This window comes from Photinus pyralis, unplaced genomic scaffold (assembly GCF_008802855.1).
Source record: "Photinus pyralis isolate 1611_PpyrPB1 unplaced genomic scaffold, Ppyr1.3 Ppyr1.4_LG2, whole genome shotgun sequence".
Lineage (NCBI taxonomy): Eukaryota > Metazoa > Arthropoda > Insecta > Coleoptera > Lampyridae > Photinus > Photinus pyralis.
In genome coordinates, this window is record NW_022170403.1 from 8,712,642 (window position 1) to 8,720,291 (window position 7,650).

Below are 7,650 nucleotides of genomic sequence, written 5' to 3' on the forward strand. Positions count from 1 at the left end.
TTGCCTATCCTATCTTGACAACAGGCGTTTATAGTAAAATCTACGTTACGCGCGGTCTAGTTATAACAAGTCTCTGGTAAAGATGCACTCAATAGGTACCGCAAATAATATCGGCATAACATTGCTTTGTATCCATGACTACAGTATAACTCAATCTGACAATTTCACTAAAGTAAACTTTACAATTTTCGTTTTTGTAAAGCAGTTATCTACCGTCTACGGTACCGAGATGGTCCTATATACTTCTAGATACCAAATGGGAAGGAATATACTGGTCATTTCTTGAGGAGGACTTCTTCAACTGTGTTGGTAGATTGCAGAGGTGATATTACCTGTTTAACACAAACATGGAGGGTGGAAATCTGATGCAGTTGCTGCAGGGTACCTATCGAAGAATCGTTATAGAATAAAGAAGACATTGCCACCAAGATCCTTTTGTATGATACAGTGAAAATTCATAAAGATTTCGGGAAGATTTCAGAACCCAATACAAGCTCAATGTTACAAAATGCCACTTTAAATAATAATTGCACGTTTAATTTTAACGTCAAGTAGAATTTTCTTCATAAAAGATATAGTTTTGTTTGATTTGGTAAATAGAAATATAAAGTTAGTGGACGTAAATGCTAAGTGTGTATTTTGTTTTCACTAGAGTGGCGTACGCCGGAATCACTTATACGCCGCTCAAAATAGGTGTCAAAAAAGTGACACTTAAACCTTCATAAAACTGTCGCTATAACTACAGTTAAACGACGTTTGAAAATAAAATTTAAAGTAGTTAGAGCGCGTTCGGCTGAAATCAAGTGATGTACTCGGCCTACCTATTACTTACGGTAAACGTCCCCAAAAAAATGTTGTTATGAAGGAAACATAATTAGAAATACGGTATGAGTGGTATTTTGTACCTCAGCACATTGCACAATGCAAACGTCTTACATGATTTTTAAAAAGGTATATACAGTAGTCAACTTGACTAGTCTCCCTACTTTTCGACCCTGTTTCAAACCTTTGCACACTAAATGTTGACGACACACCGCGACTAATATTTACAGTGTAAGCGGTAAATCCTAAACGAATATATTTCTTTTTAATCAAAACGTATGCGAGACGTATGTAAAAGCCGGGAAACTAAATAATTTGGCGTTTTACATGAAGTCGGTGTAGTGGATTTGGTTTTTCGATGTTGGCGCCAGAGATCCCCAGCCGCTATCTTGATCTCGATCCAATCAGTGTGTCAACAAGACGTGTGCAGGCCTTTACAAATATCGCTGGTTTTGGTGTTCTTTCTGAAGGGCAGCATGCCTTTTGTGAAGAAAAGTGCTCAGCAGAAGAAGGAAAAGATTGTCCTAGCTCAGCTATATACTAGACCAAGTGGAAAAGTCATCAGATTTAAACGCGTGCTGCGTAGCGTGCCGCCGCGTCAGGGCAGACGCCGCTTCGGCGGTAAATATCTTCCTTATTTCATCATGAACATGTACTATTCCGTGCATATTTAGATTCGTCACAAAATTTCGCTTCTAATGAGACCCATCTCATTTAATTCTTGATACAAAAGCCTTCGCTAGCTCAGAAAAACTGAGTCTGTCCATAAGAGCCCATGTTAAAATACCCTGTTTTTACTGTCAAATATCTCAGAAACGGCACATAGGAACACTTTTTTCTTTTGACCATTAGAAAGTGCGTCTCTCAGAGAATAAATGACCAAATTTTCATCAACTTCTTGTTACTTTAACCTAGGCGCTCTAACTACTTTAATACAAAGCTCGTTAGTAAAATGACACTACATACTTGATTCGGAAATTAAAGTGCTCGGCTCCGAGCCCACGTCCACGTGGACACTGACAGCAGATAAGGTAGCAAGCATAAATTTGACAACCGTATCCCGTAGTTAGACTTCCGTCCTGTTTCCTCCGTCCCGGAATTTTGCTTGTGTGGTATCGACAGGTTCTCTGAACACCCGGTATCTAGACGCTTTGTTACTAAGAAATTGTAGTTTCTGAAGTTACTTATTTGCTCTAGGAGACGAGGGGTGAGCTTTGTGTGGTTACGTTTTCTTTAGTTGTTTGTCGTACCGCCGATAAAGCAAGTATATAACCGTTTTCGTTGTTCTCGTCTCAGCCGCCGAAAGCTCTCTTGTCAGCGAAGAAAGGGGCAAATTAATATTTTAGAATTTGCTAATTCATAATTACCTTAGTTACTTAATTTTCCACAACAAAAAATTACAAAGGGGCATATGAATATGACATGAATAAAATATGAATCAAAATAGACGTGACTTTTACAAATTACAAAGATTTATTTACAATTTTGCTTTAAAACAATTAGGGGAGAAAATATCTCAATATAAAGAAATTACCGTTGAAATACCTATATACACCTGTATAAAGACACCTCTGGAAATTCGTTAAACCTCGAAGCAATGCAGTTACAACGTAGAGTACAAAGTGTGGCAGCATAATTTCCTCTATTTAAAACTTAAGAAAACCTATATGAATCAGAAATTTTTTTTGTAATATAGGGCCATGCCTAATGTTTTGTTTTACATAATTTTGAAGTCCAAATCAGATAGATAAGGTCCTCCATTCTCCATACACCGAGTAAACAGATTGCTAGCGTTTGTGAGATAACTCCTGCCAGCATAGCAGGCCTTATGTTGGAAAGTTCTTGTTGGATGTTGGTCTTCAAATTTTTTAGTGTTCTGAGACGCTTCATATAAACACGGAATTTTTAAAAAACCCATAGAGAAAATTACAATGTGCCAAATCGGGAGAGTATGCCGGCCACTTCAAATCATCCCTAATTGAGATTAGGCGCTTTGGGAAGCGATGCCTCATTATAACAACCATCGATCGGGCAGTCCTAAGGCAGCTGCATGTTTGCGCGCATAACGCCGTGGTGATCGCAACACTGAATCGCTCACTGCCTCAATCTTCTCAGATATTTTAATTGGCCGAGGGACTCCAGTTCCTCGTCTTGTCTAAACGTAGTGACCCACATAAGAGTTGATTTACGGTCCGGGACACGGGCCAATGGGGCTAAATTAAAGCGATTTCGAAAGGCGCTCTGTGTTACGATCACAGAATATCCGCTCGAAAAGTAGGCCTTAACGGCAAAAGCACGCTCCACACTGTTCCAACCTCTCTTCCTTTGTCTAAGGTTCCAACGCATGGTGGCAACTGAATTGTGCCGGAACAAAATTTTATATTCCGCCATCACGAACGAGACCACTCAGGAGCGTTTCGCTACGACATAATATGATCGAAAGCTACGACATCAACCGGCCGAATGGCACGCATTTTAAAAATGGAAGTTATATGCTGCCGCACCTTGTATTTCATGTACTTACTTGATGTATGAAACTTCTGAATGTTATTTTTCACAGAAACTTGTGTTCCTACATTAAAATTTACACACCCACCAGTTTTTGATTTTCGCACGTTAGCAATCTAATTATGTTATGGATAGGTACATACAGGGTGGTGACTTGAGTAACGCATCATAGGGATTTCAATGTAAAATTCATAACATGCGATTATTGGCTCCCCAAATTATTTTAGAGCAAAAATGTATTAAGGTTTTTTGTATAACAAAATTTTTTACGTCAATCAACCGTATTAGTTTTCAATTTTTCCATAATAAAGAGGGAAAATTGGAAAAATAAAACCCACATCTTGTTCAATAATCTGCAATGCCATGGAATTTTCTAAAACAAAAAGATATCCAGTTATCAATTAGCAGCAGTTCGAAATGGATTTTATGATCGACTTGGTTACTGACTTGCAGTTAATGGTGACTTATTCGAACATTTATTGTAAATTTTTGTATTAGGAAACCGTTAGTAATTTGGTCTTTCTTTATGTTGAATTCGCTGTTCTAAATATAATACTTTTTGATAGAATTTGATTTGTTTTATAGCAGACGTTCCATGGCATGACGGATATTGGCGTAGTTTTTGTATTATAAAATTCCATGGCATCACCGACTATTGAAAAAGGTGCGGGTTTTATTTTTCCAATTTTCCGTCTTTATTGTGCAAAAAATTGAAAACTAATACGGTTGATTGACGTAAAAAATTTTTTTCCACAAAAAACCTTAATACATTTTTGCTCTAAAATAATTTGGGGAGCCAATAATCGCATGTTATGAATTTTACATTGAAATCCCTATGATGCGTTACGCAGGTCACCACCCTGTATAGTATACAATACCTGAATTATATACAGATTGCCGGTAACATATACACAAGATGCAAGTTTAAAAATAAAAGTAATTGTGATTACAATGCCAAAGTAATAGATTACACATTTGATGAAGTAGGTCAGTGGTTCTCAAACTTTTTGATTTTGATTCTTATTGAAGTGGAAAAACAAATTTTACTCAAAGACATGTATTATCTTTACTTTTTACAACAGTATATGTATAAGTATAGATATATAAGAAAATCACCATTATTAGTGGGAGGAATGATATTGTTTCTTTGTAGCGCATAGTTTCTTGATATCGGGTTTATACTGTGCAGACTACAATACAATGAAAATAAGTGACACCATCTACAACACGTCGTCATTCAACTCATACTGCTCACTACGTACACATGAGGAGGTTCAGACGGTTCATAAGTTGACGATGCGCTTGCGCTAATATTCCTCTCTCAGGCAACAATATTATTAACTTCAACATTCTATATATTTTAAAATATTGCAGTGAAGGTTTAGTCTTTAGTAGTTATTTTCTTCTACTTATTTTTAGTACCTACCTTATTTTAAAAATTTTGTTTACACGTGAATAGTTACGCGGAGCCCCTGGGGTCCGCGGAGCACACTTTGAGAACCGCTGAAGTAGGTAATCAATAACTCGAATTAAATACCTTTATCACAAAATAATTTGCAATTACCTAGTATTCGAATACTTTTTTTGGGTAATCTTCTCACTGCATGTACATAAATACCATGTTATAAAATACTTTGAGAGCAAATATGTAGTTGATTTTGATTAAAATTCATATTTAACAGACGGCAGAAAATCCTGAGTATAATACTGCTACTCCTTCGTAAGGGGCGCGTTGGAAATTGATGACGTGGTTAATGGATTTTTATAGTAAAGGATAATTAAGTATTCGGGTCGTGGTTAGGTATAGCGACTCAAAAAATTACCACACGTAATTTGTCAAAGTAAAACCCTTGCCGAACCGAAATTTACAATCTTATAACTTTTTATAAGTAGATCAGGATTTTTCTTTTTATATTTATTCAAGTTAAGAAATATTCGAATTATCGTTAGTTATAAGACGAGATGTACCAATTTGAATGAAGTAAGTAGGTAAGTTTATTTACTCGTTATATGTGAGAGCCATAGAGACATAAAATAACTAATTGCTTTAAATTAAGAGAAAATTCTAATTACCATAAGAAAGTTCTGATTGTTTCTGATCGCCGGAGACGATAGAATTTTGGACCTTGTTGTAGTAGTAGATAGTTGTATTGTGCAGTACAGGTGGTTTTTACATTTCCCTTTAGATTTCCACTGCAGAGTTTAAGCATAGATAATACAATGAGCGTAACACGGTAACTAAAGGGCGACAGACTTTGTAAATATAACAATGAAAAGCGACAAACTTTTGTAACCACTCAGGACATGACAAGAAAATATATGTTGCGTACTTACATAACATACTGTTCTCTTGAAATGAATGATTTTAAAGTGATTTAACGTGACATGCATAATCTGTTTCCATAAAAAAGTAATCGGAAACGGAAGGGAATGTCTGTAAAAGACTTCTAAGTAATATATAAGGAACGAGAATTTTTTGCGTTTCCTTTTTTCTTATAGATTCCTGCATCAATTGTTAGTTCAAATTGGAGCAATTTCGAACATCAGGGGAACAGCCATAACCACCTGACAGTGAAGTGCTCTCTCATTCCAACTGAACGCGGTCCATTCATCGCACCCTGGAATCATCCCCAGCAATTTATCAAGAGAACTTGCACAAATTAAATTGTCAAGCTTTTCACGGCCGTAAATATAAAAATCAATGTTCCAATTAGAAGAAGGATAAGGAAAACAGTTATTGACATTTTCCTATTTTGCGTGTAGAAAGACGACACACAGTAAATTAATCTCCCAAGCAATAAAACAATTGTTAATGAAGTAGAGTAGAAGTAGGTATATTCCAATCGGTGATCAATTCAGGAGCAATTAAAATACTCGTAGCATTACAAATGCAATAGATCACAATCGTGGACGGTTTTCAAGGTAGGGAACTCCAACCTAAAATCGGGCGTTTGAAAAATAACCTGAGATAACTTGTACCGGGTGACTCAATAAGAGCGTTCCTTAGCCATATTTCGGGAACCGTTCGTCATATGACTTAGGGGTAAAAAAAATTATTGGGTAAATCGGTCATGAAGAATCGCTGGAAATTATGTTCAAGTTCTAAAAATGACCAACAGAGGGCGTAACTGCCATCTTAAATTTTAAAATTGCATTTTCTTTAAATTTCGCATAATAAACTAAACATTCTTTTTTCACATTTTTAAAGAGAACCAGTTTATCTATCATTTTCGTAAAAACAAAAACTCGGTTATTTCACGTTCAATTGTTTTTGCAAAAACCTGCTTTAACTTCCTAACCGTTTGACTGATTTTAATTTGGTATGGTTGAAAAGAGCATTCCTTGGGCAATGAGAATCAACCAAAATATAGTTAATTTAGTTGAATCCTTCTCCGTCAGGGGGCTAGTTTTGACACTATGACCCAAAATCCTAAAAAATCAAATGGACTGATATGACTTTTTCTTTATGAAAAAGTAGCCAGATAACATCCAAAGAGGCCAGTGAAAACCGTTTTTCAAAATCTCGTTCCTAACCTCAAATATTGGGAAAATGAGATTAATTAATTAATAAATAAAAATGCTTAAATTGTATCTTATTTGACGTATTTCCGGTATTTGTCGATGGCGCGAAAGATTGTTTGGAAAAGGACCCTACACTATTAGGTAGGCCTTGGTAAATTAAACAAATGAGTCACTATGCATTATAAAATAATAACAGCCGTAATTTATAAATTATTCTGATTATCTGATTCTAATTATTTTAACTGTAACCTGTTATTTGGCTACTTTTTCATAAAGAAAAAGTCAAATCAATACATTTGTTTTTTTATATTTTGTTAGGATTTTGGATCATAGTGTCAGAACTAGCCCCCTGGCGGAGAAGAATTCAACTAAATTAACTATATTTTGGTTGATTCTTGTTGCCCAAGGAATGCTCTTTTCAACGATACCAAATTTGTTACAATCGATCAAACGGTAAAGAAGTTAAAGCAGGTTATTGCAAAAACAATTGAACGCCCTACGCCAGCTTGGTTTTAGAAATAACTGAGTTTTTGTTTTTACGAAAATGATAGATAAACTGGTTCTCTTTAAAAATGTGAAAAAAGAATGTTTAGTTTATTATGCGAAATTTAAAGAAAATGCAATTTTAAAATTTAAGATGGCAGTTACGCCCTCTGGTGGTCATTTTTAGAACTTGAAAATATTTTCCAGCGATTCTTCATAACCGATTTACCCAATAATTTTTTTTACCCCTAAGTCATACGACGAACGGTTCCCGAGATATGGCCGAGGAACAGTTTTATTGGGTCACCCGGTACA